The sequence below is a fragment of the Balaenoptera acutorostrata genome, chromosome 3 (genome assembly GCF_949987535.1).
Source record: "Balaenoptera acutorostrata chromosome 3, mBalAcu1.1, whole genome shotgun sequence".
NCBI lineage: Eukaryota > Metazoa > Chordata > Mammalia > Artiodactyla > Balaenopteridae > Balaenoptera > Balaenoptera acutorostrata.
Window position 1 is genome coordinate 179,528,830 of NC_080066.1, and position 13,913 is coordinate 179,542,742.

General features: G+C 34.2%; 10 non-coding genes and 2 pseudogenes across 10 annotated transcripts; all 12 read left to right on the forward strand.

Moving 5' to 3' along the window:
• The first annotated feature begins 952 nt into the window (after positions 1 to 952).
• LOC114237278 (small nucleolar RNA SNORD113/SNORD114 family) lies at positions 953 to 1,016 on the forward strand (annotated as a pseudogene).
• Positions 1,017 to 2,138: 1,122 nt separating this feature from the next.
• On the forward strand, positions 2,139 to 2,212 carry LOC114237347 (small nucleolar RNA SNORD113/SNORD114 family). Its single transcript, XR_003623036.1, has one exon. It is a non-coding gene; the product is annotated as a small nucleolar RNA SNORD113/SNORD114 family (small nucleolar RNA).
• Positions 2,213 to 3,114: 902 nt separating this feature from the next.
• On the forward strand, positions 3,115 to 3,186 carry LOC114237343 (small nucleolar RNA SNORD113/SNORD114 family). Its single transcript, XR_003623032.1, has one exon. It is a non-coding gene; the product is annotated as a small nucleolar RNA SNORD113/SNORD114 family (small nucleolar RNA).
• Positions 3,187 to 4,026: 840 nt separating this feature from the next.
• On the forward strand, positions 4,027 to 4,101 carry LOC114237327 (small nucleolar RNA SNORD113/SNORD114 family). The gene has a single exon (XR_003623017.2). It is a non-coding gene; the product is annotated as a small nucleolar RNA SNORD113/SNORD114 family (small nucleolar RNA).
• Positions 4,102 to 5,611: 1,510 nt separating this feature from the next.
• On the forward strand, positions 5,612 to 5,681 carry LOC114237296 (small nucleolar RNA SNORD113/SNORD114 family). Its single transcript, XR_003622988.1, has one exon. It is a non-coding gene; the product is annotated as a small nucleolar RNA SNORD113/SNORD114 family (small nucleolar RNA).
• A 1,606-nt stretch (positions 5,682 to 7,287) lies between these two features.
• LOC114237314 (small nucleolar RNA SNORD113/SNORD114 family) lies at positions 7,288 to 7,359 on the forward strand. Its single transcript, XR_003623006.1, has one exon. It is a non-coding gene; the product is annotated as a small nucleolar RNA SNORD113/SNORD114 family (small nucleolar RNA).
• Positions 7,360 to 8,485: 1,126 nt separating this feature from the next.
• Positions 8,486 to 8,557, forward strand: LOC114237274 (small nucleolar RNA SNORD113/SNORD114 family). Its single transcript, XR_003622971.1, has one exon. It is a non-coding gene; the product is annotated as a small nucleolar RNA SNORD113/SNORD114 family (small nucleolar RNA).
• Positions 8,558 to 9,425: 868 nt separating this feature from the next.
• Positions 9,426 to 9,516, forward strand: LOC114237289 (small nucleolar RNA SNORD113/SNORD114 family; annotated as a pseudogene).
• An 881-nt stretch (positions 9,517 to 10,397) lies between these two features.
• Positions 10,398 to 10,472, forward strand: LOC114237326 (small nucleolar RNA SNORD113/SNORD114 family). Its single transcript, XR_003623016.1, has one exon. It is a non-coding gene; the product is annotated as a small nucleolar RNA SNORD113/SNORD114 family (small nucleolar RNA).
• A 1,587-nt stretch (positions 10,473 to 12,059) lies between these two features.
• LOC114237271 (small nucleolar RNA SNORD113/SNORD114 family) lies at positions 12,060 to 12,131 on the forward strand. The gene has a single exon (XR_003622968.1). It is a non-coding gene; the product is annotated as a small nucleolar RNA SNORD113/SNORD114 family (small nucleolar RNA).
• Positions 12,132 to 12,354: 223 nt separating this feature from the next.
• On the forward strand, positions 12,355 to 12,426 carry LOC114237336 (small nucleolar RNA SNORD113/SNORD114 family). The gene has a single exon (XR_003623025.2). It is a non-coding gene; the product is annotated as a small nucleolar RNA SNORD113/SNORD114 family (small nucleolar RNA).
• Positions 12,427 to 13,307: 881 nt separating this feature from the next.
• LOC114237279 (small nucleolar RNA SNORD113/SNORD114 family) lies at positions 13,308 to 13,379 on the forward strand. Its single transcript, XR_003622975.1, has one exon. It is a non-coding gene; the product is annotated as a small nucleolar RNA SNORD113/SNORD114 family (small nucleolar RNA).
• Positions 13,380 to 13,913: the final 534 nt, after the last annotated feature.

The window sequence follows — 13,913 nt, forward strand, 5'->3', positions numbered from 1 at the left end:
CCATAAGTATCTGGAAGCCTGAGGGCCAAGAAGTGTACACACTCTATTTTCTACATTGATCTTATCCTATGGACAGATGATTGAAATATATAAAGTCATGCTCTTAGTTTGGGTTAATAGATTTTGATTTAGTATTATTAATGGATAAATAATTAACCATTAAAGATATATAAATAACAGCTTAAGAAGAAAAGGTAAATTATTATGTACCTATGAAAATATATTGTCAGCCAAGAAATAGTGATGAAAATTGCCAGCACTGATGCCCATTAGGAAACGAATGGATCAATGGTGTCACCTCTTTGGCCAAGCATCATACAGATGTGATGATTAAGTGTCAGTTTTATTGATCTGTGTCATTCTCAAGTTTGAGGTTCTTTTTGTTCATAGAAAAATTCTCTAAATTATGAAAAAGTTATAAATTCCTAATGATTTGAGTACTATAAATCTAGAAAGCAAGAATCAATCGCAATAAATTTTCCTTTTCTTTTTAAACATCCACTGTGCATTGTACTTCTGAAAATGGACACATTCGAGCTGATTAAGCATTATTCCATGGTCATGCATCTTATGATTGCATCGCTGTGTTAGATTCACAGGAACCAATGTGAATAATAGTCAAATTTCTTGTCTCAGTTTCAGTGATTTTTTTTTTCCTGTGCATTTATTCACTGTTTTATTTGAAAGTTCCATACAGAATAAAAGAAGGCCAACTGTAGCTCAGTGATATATATTGAATTTTATGAAACATTAATTGATTACTGCATAGTTGAAAAATGGCATCATTATTTTTAAGAAAGATACTCTGCTGTGAGAATGAATTATTTACAGAATAAGGATATCATGACTCTTCTTGGGTTTTGTGAATAAACTGTTTTAAATTATTATGATTGATTTTCTGAATTAGTCAATAAAGCATGTAGAAATGAGTGAATAAAAAGAGGGACAATATTGGTTCGATGATGACTACTGGTGGCATATGAGTTGTGTACGATGACTGGAAGTCTGATGTCCGATGCAAATAGAATCTAGTCCATTGTCCTATTTGAGTTGATTCTAGAGACACTTGTCTGATATATACAAGGGACTTGTTTTTGGTCTTTATGTTTATGCATTTTCTTTATATTTTATAATTAGGTTAATCAAATAAACAATAAACAAGCATATAAATAAATAAAGATGAAGGCAGTGAAATATTGTCCAATTATAAACATATGTGGTGATAGAAGAAACAATATTAGTAAACTTGAAAACAGTGAAGTCCAAAGAGAAATAAATGGTACATGAAAAATCTTTGACTAAGAGAAATATGGACAATTGTAGTAATAATCACTGCTCATTTTCTCGGTCAGCGTCAAGTTTTAAGTTCATTTTCTTAAGAGAAATTGAAATAAATGTACTCCAAATTAATGATTGTCTAAACCACTGAAAAATGAAGTGCAGAAGCAAGGATCAATGGAGATTAGTTCTCAGTTTTTTATCATTTGCTCTGCCCTGTACTCCTCAGAATGGATGCCCTTGAGCTGATCTAAGCATCTTGCATGGTCAGGAGCCCTGTGGTTGCATCTGTGTGTTAGGAGGAAGGGGAACAATGTGAGTAGTAGTCAGTGTTCTTGTCTTGGATTGAGCAGTATTTTTAAAAAGACACTTATTGTATTGTTAAAAAGTATTAAATATAATAGAAGTCCAAACTTGCCAAAGTCAAATATCATTGAAATGAAGGAATATGATGATTAATCCATATATGAAAAACTGAGTTCAGTTAATGAAAGAGTTGAGTGTCAGGGGAGATGATGGTTTAGATGGATGTTAGGGATATTTAAGGGTCTTACTCATGATTTATTTGTGTGACTTATGTTTATTTATTTATTTATTTATAAATATTTATTTATTTGGCTATGCCGGGTCTTAGTTGCAGCATTCAGGATCTTTAGTTGTGGCATGCAGGGTCTTTAGTTGTGGCATGTGAGCTCTTAGTTGTAGCATGTGGTATCTAGTTCCCTGACCAGGGATCAAACCCGGGCCCCCTGCATTGGCAGCATGGAGTTTTAACCCCTGGACCACCAGGGAAGTCATTTAAATAATAGTGAATTAATCAATAAACAGATGTAGATGATACTGGAGACAAGAGCCCCTCCTGGACCACTGATGATGACTGGAGGCATAGGAGTCATATATGGTGAGTACCATGTGTCTGTAACCCTGATTCCACACAATGCAAAATCTAGCCAATGTTCTGTTATAAATGACCCCATGGGTCGATGTTAGGAAAATACAAACATCATATACCATTTTTGGGGTTAAATGTATTAATAATAATAAATCAGTAATTGAGCCCTGAAAAAATGTAAAAAAAAGATGAAAAGGAGAAGGTGAAGCATTGTCCACCAGGATCATATGTGGTCAGGCAAGAAATATTATTAATAAAATAGAAAACATTCATGCCCTTTAAGCAATAAATGAATAAGTGTCTTGCCCTTTTGCTGAAAGGATCATACAGACACTGATAAGTAAGAGTCAACATTATTGTTCTGGATCAGTCTCAAGTTTAAGGTTTTCTCTTGTTAAGAGAAAAAAATACTACACTATGAAAAATTAATGAATGCTTAAATGAGTAAATGAAATGTGGATAACAAGGCTCAATGGAGATAAGGTCTGAAATTTTTTATCATCCTTTCTGCTCTGTACTCCTTAGAATGGGAGCACTTAAGCTGGTTGAAGGATTCTTCTGTGGTCCTGAGAGCTCTGGTTGCATTCACGTGTTAGGACTGTGGAGACCATGTGAGTAACAGACAAATTTTGATCTTAGTTTCAATATTTTATTTAAGTCTATTGACTGTATTATTGTAAGTTGTGAAATATAATCAATGAAATCCAAATAGCCCAGTGTGAAATATGGGATTAATATGAAGTATTATATTGATTCATTCATAAAATGAAAAATGAGAGTTATTAATGAAAGATATTGACATGAGAATGATTCTAAATATATATTAGAGATTTCTAAGCTCTTTGGTGGTTCCGATGAATAACGATTTTTAAAATTATAATTACTGAATTATGAATTGATCAATAAATGGTGTGGAAAGGAATGAGGAAAAAGAGATACAGTACTGGATTAATGACGACTACTGGCAGCGTATGAGTCATATACGATGAGTGTGGGTCTGGAACTCTGAGACCCAATAAAATTAATCTAGTACATTTTCATTATTTGAAGGTATTCTATAGACAGATGTCAGGAATATACTGAGATCTTGATTTGATCCTTATGTGCATGCATTTTCATCTATTATTATAATTGGATAAATGAGAGAATCTATAAATAATTATATAAATCAGTAAAGATGAATGCATGAAGCATTGGCCATTATATAAATATGTGAATGGTATATGACTCTTAACTGTTTTCTAAGGGAATAAAAGTCTTACATAATGTTCATAATCTGGTCAAGGGTCAAACTTGTTCATTTTCGTAAGAGAAATGAATATTCACACCAAATTAATGATTGCCTAAGGACTGATTAAATGAAAGGTAAAAGCAATCAGTGATCAGTGGAGAGAATGTCTCAACCGTCTTTATCATCTGTTCTTCCCTCTTCTCCTCAGAAGTGATACAGTGGACCTGATTTAAGGACCTTTCCTTGATCGACAGCCTTAGGATAGGATCTGTGTTTTAGGATCCCAGAGATCTATGTGAGTAATAAGCAAATTCTTTCCTTGGTTTGGATGTTTTGTTAAGGGTCTTCATTGTATTAACCAAAAGAATTAAAAATATTCCAGAAAGTCCAATGTGTCCATGTAACAAATATGTGATTAATAGAATCACAGTGATTAAAGCATTTATGAAAAGTTGTATAATTAATAACAAAGATACATTGATTTGAGAATGACTCAGGATACATATCAGGAATAACAAGGACTTCTTGGTGTTTCGTGAAGCATATTGTTTTAAAGTTGTAATTAGTGAATTAATGAATTAACCAATAAATGATATAGAATGAATGAAGAGAAAGTCATCTCTTCTGGATCGATGATGATAAATGCCAGCGTATGAGTCATCGATGACGAATAATATGTGTCTGGAACGCTGAGGTCCAATACAAAAGAAATGTGGTCTTTCTCTTCATGTGTTTTCATTGGTTATGCTAATTGAGCCAATGAAAGCATCAGTCAACAAATCCGCCGATCCATGGTGTGAAAGTCTCAATCTCGGTCATCACCTTCTCTGTTTGGTACTTTTCAGAATAGAAGCTCAAGGTGAGTTCAGCCTCCATTTTGATCAAGGTTCTCCTTTTCAGGTTGCTATGGGACAGAGACCCAGGTGAGCTATAGCCAAGGTTCCTGTCTTGGTTTGGGGAGTTGGTTTAAGTGTTTTCATTGTATTCTTTGAAAGTAGTAAATATAATCAAAAAGTTAACTATGGCCCAATGATAAATATCATATGAGACCTTATGTTGATTAATTGATAATATATAACATTCATATTTATTAATGAATGGTATAATCTATGTTGGTATTAGAGTCAGGGATATCCAATGGCTAGTTCTTTGGTTTTTGGTACTCAAATATTTATTTTATTATTGTAAGTGAAGTGATGATTTAATTGATACAAATATATAAATAAATGAACTAAACCTGGGCCCAAATGAATCAATGATGATTAACACATGACCATGGATGATGAAAAATAAGGGTCTGGAACGCTGAGGCCCAACACAATCCGTACTCTTTTTCTTTGTTTATTTCACCCTATGCATAGATGTTAAGAAGTTCAAGTGCTTAGACTGAGTTTAAAAATTAGTAATACAGCAATGAGAGCACCATTAAAGATACGTAGATAATGATGAAGAAGAACAGTAAATTATTGTCTAATTAGGAACATATATAATGAGGCAAGAAATATTAATAAAAATTGCCAACATTGATGTCCATTATGAAATGGATGGCTCAAGGGTATCACCTCTCTGGCCAAGTATCAGATAGACTTGAACTATTCAGAGTTGATTTTATTGTTCTGAGTCAATCTCAAGTCTGAAGTTGTTCTTCCTGTTAAGAGAAAACAATGTCTTCATTATAAAAAAGTTATAAATTCCTAAATGACTGGGAAAATGAAATGTAGAATGCAAGAGTCAATAGCAATAAATTTGTTTTTTTTTCTCATTGACTGTACTTTGTATTGTTCAAAATGGACACATTCGCGCTGATGAAGCGTTATTCCATGGTGATGCACCTTAATGATTGCATCTCTGTGTTAGAAGCACAGAGACCAATGTGAGTAATAGTCACATTTCTTGTCTTGGTTTCAGTGATTTTTTTTCCTCTGTGTGTGTATACAGTGTACTATTTGAAAGTTCCATATAGGATAACAGAGGGACAATGCAGCTCAGTGATACAGAAGTTTATGAAACATTAATTGATTAATGCCTAGATGAGTAACAGCATATAATTTAAAAAGAGGTACATTGCTGTGAGAATGATCTATTTATAGATAGCAATATCATGACTCTTCTTGGGATTTGTGAATAATAGGGTTTTAAAATTATTATGAGTGACTTACTGAATTAGTCAATAAACAAATAGAAATGAACAAAGAAAAGAGACTCAATCATGGGCCAATGATGATGATCGTGATGGGAAGAGTCCTGAACGATGAAAACATGGCTGAAACTGAGGTCCAACCCAGATCATAAGTAGTCTATTCCCTGTTTGAAATTATTTCTATAGAGAGATGTCAGGAATATAAAGAAATCATATTCTTATATTGATTTCATAGACTTAGATTTGTTGTTATTAATGGATCTGTGATGGAACCATTAAGCAAGTATAAATAAACATATAAGGAAAAGTAGGGTGAAACTGTCCAAATTGGAACTTTGTGACAAAAGTTACTGTTAACAAACATTGAAAACACTGATGCCCATTAAATAAATGGCTGAGGGTCACCTATTTGACCCAGTTTGGATAGAAATGCATATGTAAGAGTCAGTTTAATTGTTCTGCCTCAGACTAAAGATTGAGCTTTCTCTTTTAACAAAATAGAAAGTATTGAAAGAAAAAATAATAACTACCTAAATACTGAGTAAATTAAATTTGGAAAATAAGGATCAATGGCAATTAGGTCTGAATATTTGTATCATCTCCTGTGTTCTGTACTCCTCAGAATGAAGGCAATAGAGATGATTTAGCATCTTTCATGGGCATGAGCTCTGTGCTTGCCTCTGAATAGTAGGAGGATGGAGATTAATGTGAGTAATAGTCGAAGTTCTTTTCCTCAGTTTGTTTTTTTATTAAAGTAATTCAATGTATGATTAAGAAATGTGGACTATAAGTAAAGAAGGCAGCTGCATCTCAGTGTTGAGAATTGGTATAAGAATCATTGTATTGATTAATGAATACATGGAAAACTGAGAGTGTTAATGAGAGATGTATTAAAGTAAGAATAATTCTATATACATCAAAGCTCTTCTTGGGCTTCCCTGGTGGTGCGGTGGTTGAGAGTCTGCCTGCCAATGCAGGGGACACGGGTTTGAGCCCTGGTCAGGGAAGATCCCACATGCCGTGGAGCAACTAGGCCCGTGAGCCACAATTACTGAGCCTGCATGTCTGGAGCTTGTGCTTCGCAACAAGAGAGGCCACGATAGTGAGAGGCCCGTGCACCGTGATGAAGAGTGGCCCCCACTTGCCGCAACTAGAGAAAGCCCTCGCACAGAAACGAAGACCCAACACAGCCATAAATAAATAAATAAATAAATAAATAAATGGATCATCACGTAAAAAAAAAAAAAAGCTGGGGCTTCCCTGGTGGCGCAGTGGTTGAGAATCTGCCTGCTAATGCAGGGGACACGGGTTCGAGCCCTGGTCTGGGAGGATCCCACATGCCACGGAGCAGCTGGGCCCGTGAGCCACAACTACTGAGCCTGCGCGTCTGGAGCCTGTGCCCCGCAACGGGAGGGGCCGCGATAGTGAAAGGCCCGCGCACCGCGATGAAGAGCGGTCCCCGCACCGCGATGAAGAGTGGCCCCCACTTGCCGTAACCAGAGAAAGCCCTCGCACGAACCGAAGACCCAACAGAGCCAAAAAAATAAATAAATAAATAAATAAATAAATAAAGTAGCTATAAAAGTTAGACTGGCATTTATGAAAAAAAAAAAAAAAAAAAAAAAAAAAAAAAAAAAAAAAAAAAAGCTCTTCTTGTTTTTCTAATTGTACTGATAAAATTATTAGTGAATTTGTGATTTACACAATAAAGAAATAGAAATATATTTAGAAAAAAAGGGACAATATTGGATCGATGATGACTACCGGTGGCGTATGAGTTGTGTACGATGAATACGTGTCTGGAGCTCTGAGGTCCGATGCAAATGGATTCTAGTCCATTTTCCTGTTTGCAGTGACCTTATAGGCAGTGGTTAGGAATATACAAAGATGTTTGTTTTGGTTATTATGACCAGGCATTTTTTCTATTTTTATAACTGAATCAATGAAATAGTGAATATACAGATGTGTAAAATAAAAAAATGATGAATGTGAAGCCTTTTCCAATTATAAAAATATGTGGTTAGGCAAAAATTACTATCGTATATTAATACATTAATATTTATTGAGGGACTTCCCTGGTGGTCCAGTGGTTAAGAATTTGTCTTCCAATGCAGTGGGTGTGGTTTCGATCCCTGGTCGGGGAGCTAAGATCCCACATGCCTCGTGGCCAAAAAAACAAAACATAAAACAGAAGCGATATTGGAACAAATTCAATAAAGACTTTAAAAATGGTCCACATCAAAAAAAACCCATAATTCTTTAAAAAAAAATTTATTGAAAAGACTTGTAACCATTGGGAAAGAAGTGGTATATCACCTCTTTGGCTAGGGGTGATATAGAAAGTGACAGGTATTGGTTACTGACTGAGTCAGTTACAACTTTGACATTTGATTTATTAAGGGAAAAAGAAACAAATATTACCATAATTTAGTCAATGCCTCAATTACTGTGCAAATGAATAGTGTGATATTTGGATCAATGGAGAGTGTATCTCAGTATTTTTATCACCTTGTCTGCTTGTTATTCTTCAGGATGGATGTTCCTGCTATTTCAGCTTCTGCTGTGCTCACTTGTCACACCGCCCCTGTGTCAGGAAGGAAACTAAGCTGAACAATGGGCAAGGTTGTTGTCTTGGACTGGTGGTGCGTTTGAGGGTACTCACAGTGTTATTAAAAAGTATTAAGTTAATCAAAAACTTACTCATAGTTCAATGATAAATATAAGAAATATTCTTTTGAATAATTGATAATGGATAGGATTGAGGTTGAAAATTGGAAGAGATGGACCCTTAGTGGGAAACGATTCTGTAAACTGAGGTTAGAGGTATTGAAGAGTCTTATTCTTGGAATATTTAGTGAACCATATATTATTTTTATTATTACCAATTAATTAATGATTTAATCAATACAAATATAGACATGATGGAAGAAAAGAGACTCAGTGATGGACCAATGATGATGATCGTGACGGGAAGAGTCCTGAACGATGAAAACATGTCTGAAACTCTGAGGTCCAACCCAGACCATAGTAGTCTCTTCCTTCTGGTGAAACTGTTTCTATAGAGAGATGACAAGAATATAAATAGATCATATCTATGTATGCATTTCACAGACTTAGATTTGTTATTATTAATGGATCTGTGTTAGAACCTTTAAGCAAATATAAATAAACATAAGGAAAAATAAGGTGAAACATTGTCCAAATATGAATGTGTTTTGTTTGGCAAAAGATACTGTTAACAAACACTGAAAACACTGCTGCCCATTAAATAAATGGGTGAAGGTCACCTCCTGGTCCAAAGTTAGATAGAAATGCATCAGTAAATACAGTTTAATTGTTCTGCCTCAGACTAAAGATTGAGTTTTTTTCTTTTAAGATAAGAGAGAAAGAAAAACTAATGATACCTAACTACTGAGTAAATGAAATGCAGAAAACAAGGATCAGTGGCGATTAGGTCTCAATATTTTTATCATCTTCTGTGTTGTGTACTCCTCAGAATGAAGGCAGTAGAGCTGATTTAGCATCTTCCAAGGACAGGAGCTCTGGTTGCCTCTGTATAATAGGAGGATGGAGATTAATGTGAGTAACAGTTGAAATTCTCTGTTTTTTTATTAAAGTAATTTACTGTATTATTAAGAAACGTGGAATATAAGTAAAGAAGGCAGCTACATCTCAGTGTTGAGTATTGATATACAAACTATTATATTGATTAATGCACATATGGAAAACAATGTATTAGAGATATATATTTAAGTACAAATTATTCTATATACATCAAGACTTTTCTTGTTTCTCTTTTTTGAGTTGTACTGCTAACATTATTAGTGAATTTTTTATTTAATCAATAAAAAATAGAAATATATGTAGGAAAATAGGAACAATATTGGATCAATGATGATTTCCGGTCATCATTATGAGTGGTATATGGTGACTATACCAATATATTCTGGAACTCTGAGGAACTCTGAGGTCCAATATTAAATTAATCGAATCCATTCTCAACTCGAGAAGGCATCCTATAAACAGATGTCAAGAATAAAGGAGGGGCTTATTTGTGGTCTTTGTGTTCATGGATATTCATTCTATTATTGTAATTGGAAAATGTGAGAATCTGTAAATAAATATATAATTAAAAATAAAGATGAATGGAGTAAAACAATTTCCAATTACTGAAATATGTGCTGAGCCAAGAAATACTATTAATGTACCACGGACACCCTGAATTTCAATTAAAAATGAATGGTACCTGACTGTTACCACTTAGGGTAAGGATGAGGGGGCCAAGAGAAGTGATGGACAGTCTTCATCGTGTAGCGCAGTGTCAAGATCAAAATGGTTCGTTTTCATAAGATTTCACATATCTGCTACATTAGGGATAGCTTACATAACGATGTCAATGTGGAAGCAGGGATGAGTGGATTGTCTCCACCATTTTTATCTTCTGCTTTGTTTTATACTCCTCAGAGTGAATGCACTGGACCAGAAATGAGGATTCTTCCTCGAGTGCCAGCCTAGGATGGCATCTTGGTTGTAAGAGCCAGGACACCCATGTGAGCATCATCTAGTTCCTAGTCTGGGGGTGGGTGGATTCTCTAAAAGTAATGTCTGTGCTAACAAAATGGGTGAAAGGAAATTAAAGGAGGGCATCTTTATCCCACTGATAAACAAAGAACTCTTATGAAGCAAAAACCTGATAATAAATATGAGAGAGATATGACATGAGAATGGTTCTAGACACAGGTGAGTGATATCGAGGCCTCGCTGGGTTTTGCAAACCCAAGAGTGTCAAAATCGGCATTAGTGAATTAACACATTAATCAGTGAACCATATAGAATGAAGAGAAAGTCATCTTTTCTGGATCGATGATGATAAATGCCAGTGTATGGGTCATCGATGACGAATAATACGTGTCTGGAACTCTGAGGTCCAATACAAAAGAAATGTGGTCTTTCTCTTCATGTGTTTTCATTGGTTATGCTAATTGAGCCAATGAAAGCATCAGTCAACAAATCCGCCGATCCATGGTGTGAAAGTCTCAATCTCGGTCATCACCTTCTCTGGTACTTTTCAGAATAGAAGCTCAAGGTGATTTCAGCCTCCATTTTGATCAAGGTTCTCCTTTTCAGGTTGCTGTGGGACAGAGACCTGGGTGGGGTCCTGTCTTGGTTTAGGGAATTGGTTCAAGTGTTTTCATTGTATTCTCAAATGTAATAGATATCATCAAAAGGTTAACTATGGCCCAATGATAAATATGATATGAAACCTTATGTTGATTTATTGATAATATATAACATTGATATTTATTAATGAAAGGTATAATCTATTTTGGTATTAATTAGAGACAAGTCAGGGGTATTCGAGTGTCTTGTTCTTTGGTTTTTGTTAATCATGTATTTATTTTATTATTATCAATGAATAAGGATTTAATTGATACAAATATATAAATGAATGAACTAAAACTAGGTCTCAAATGAACCAGTGATGATTAGCAGATGAGTCATGGATGACAAATGAAGAAGGTCTGGAACCTTGAGGCCCAAGCCATTTCATACTCTATTTCTTTATTTCATCCTATGGGCAGACGTTATGAATGTTTAAAGTTCAAGTTCTAAGATTGAGTTTTAAAATTATTAATACATCAGTGAGAGTACCTTTAAAGATATAGATAATAGATGAAGAAGAACAGATATATTATTGTCTAATGGTGAACATAAATGGTGAGGAAAGAAATAGTAAGAGAAATTCCCAACACTGGTGCCCATTATGAAATCAGTGGATGAAAGATGTTACCTCTGTGGCTAAGATTCAGGTAGACTTGAAGTATTGGAAGTCGATTTTGTTTTTCTGAGTCAGTGTCAAGTATGAGGTTTTTCTTTCTTTCAAGAGAAAACAATGTCTACATTAGAAAAAGCTATACATTCCTAAAGGTCTGGGTAAACGAGACGTAGAATGCAAGAGTCAATGACGATAAATTTTCTTTCCTTTATTTTTCTCATCGACTGTACTTCATATTGTTCAAAATGGACACATTCGCGCTGATGAAGCATTATTCCGTGGTGATGTACCTTATGATTGCATCTCTGGGTTAGAAGCACAGAGACCAATGTGAGTAGTAGTCAAATTTCTTGTCACAGTTTTGTTAATTTCTGTTTGTTTGTTTTTGTTTGTGTGTGTATTCATTGTATTGTTTGAATGTTCCATATAGAATAACAGAAGACCAAGTGTAGCTCAGTGATAACTATTGAATTTTATGACACATTAATTGATTACTGCGTCAGTAATTTAATTAATTAATAATTAATAATTAATTAATTAAATTAATTTAAATTAATTAATTTAATTAGTCAGCATCTAATTTAAAAAAAGAGATACGTTGATGTGAGAATGATCTATGTACACAATAGGGTTATCATGACTCTTCTAAGGTTTTGTGAATAATAGGGTTTTTTTAGTTATTATGAATGCATTACTGAATTAGTCAATGAACAGAATTGAACAAAGAAAAGAGACTCAACCATGGACCAATGATGATGATCGTTTCGGGAAGAGTCCTAAACGATGAAAACATGTCTGGAACTCTGAGGTCCAATGCAGACATAAGTAGTATATTTCCTCTGATGAAACTTTTTCTGTTGAGAGGTTTCAGGAATATAAATAGATTATATTCTTGTATTAATGTGTTAAAGTAAGAATAATTCTTTATACATCAAGGTTCTGTTTTTTTTTAAAATTGTACTGATTAAAATTATTAGTGAATTTGTGATTTACACAATAAAGAAATAGAAATGTATGTAGAAAAAGATGGACAATATTGGTCTGATGATGACTATCCATGGCATATGAGTTGTGTACGATGAATACGTGTCTGGAACTCTGAGGTCTGATGCAAATGGAATCTAGTCCATTGTCCTGTTTGAAGTGACCTTATAGGCAATGGTTAGGAATATACAAAGATCTTTGTTTTGGTTATTATTACCGTGCATTTTTTCTATTTTTATAATTGAATCAATGAAATAGTCAATATACAAATATGTAAAATTAAAAAATGATGAAAGTGAAGCCTTTTTCAATTATAAAAATATGTGGTTAGGCAAAAGTTACTATCATATAGTAATACATTAATAAATATTGAAAAGACTGATAACCATTGAGAAAGATGTGGTATAAGGGTGTTACCTCTTTGGGTGATATAGAAAGTGACAGGTATTGATTACTGACTGAGTCAGTTACAACATTGACATTTGATTTATTAAGGGAAAAAGAAACAAATATTACCATAATTTAGTCAATGCCTCAATTACTGTGCAAATGAATAGTGTGATATTTGGATCAATGGAGAGCGTATCTCAGTATTTTTATCACCTTGTCTGCTTGTTATTCTTCAGGATGGATGTTCCTGCTATTTCAGCTTCTGCTGTGCTCACTTGTCACACCACCCCTGTGTCAGGAAGGAAACTAAGGTGAACAATGGGCAAGGTTGTTGTCTTGGATTAGGTGATGCGTTTGAGGGTATTCATGGTGTTATTAAAAAGTATTAAATTAATCAAAAACTTACTCATAGTTCAATGATAAATAAAAATATTCTTTTGAATGATTGATAATGGATAGGATTGAGGTCGAATATTGGAAGAGATAGACCCTCAATGGGAAATGATTCTGTAAATTGAGGTTAGGGGTATTGACGGGTCTTATTCTTGGGGTTATTACCAATTAATGATTTAATCAATACAAATATAGAAATGATGGAAGAAAAGAGACTCAGTGATGGACCAATAATGATGATCGTGATGGGAAGAGTCCTGAATGATGAAAACATGTCTGAAACTCTGAGGTCCAACCCAGACCATAAGTAGTCTCTTCCTTCTGGTGAAATTGTCTCTATAGAGAGATGACAGGAATATAAATAGATCATATCTTTGTATGGATTTCACAGACTTAGATTTGTTATTATTAATGGATCTCTGATAGAACCATTAAACAAATATAAATAAACATAAGGAAAAATAGGGTGGAGCACTGTCCAAATATGAACGTATTTGTTTTGGCAAAAGATACTGTGAATAAACACGGAAAACACTGATGCCCATTAAATAAATGGCTGAAGGTCACCTCTTTGACCAAGCTTAGATAGAAATGCATCAGTAAAGACAGTTTAATTGTTCTGCCTAAGACTAAAGATTGAGCCTTCTCTTTTAACAAGATAAAAAGTATAGGAGAAAGAAAAAGTAATAAATACCTAAATACTGAGTAAACGAAATGCAGAAAACAAGGATCAGTGGTTATTAGGTCTCAATATTTTTAACATCTTCTGTGTTGTGTACTCCTCAGAATGAAGGCAGTAGAGCTGATTTAGCATCTTCTAAGGACAGGA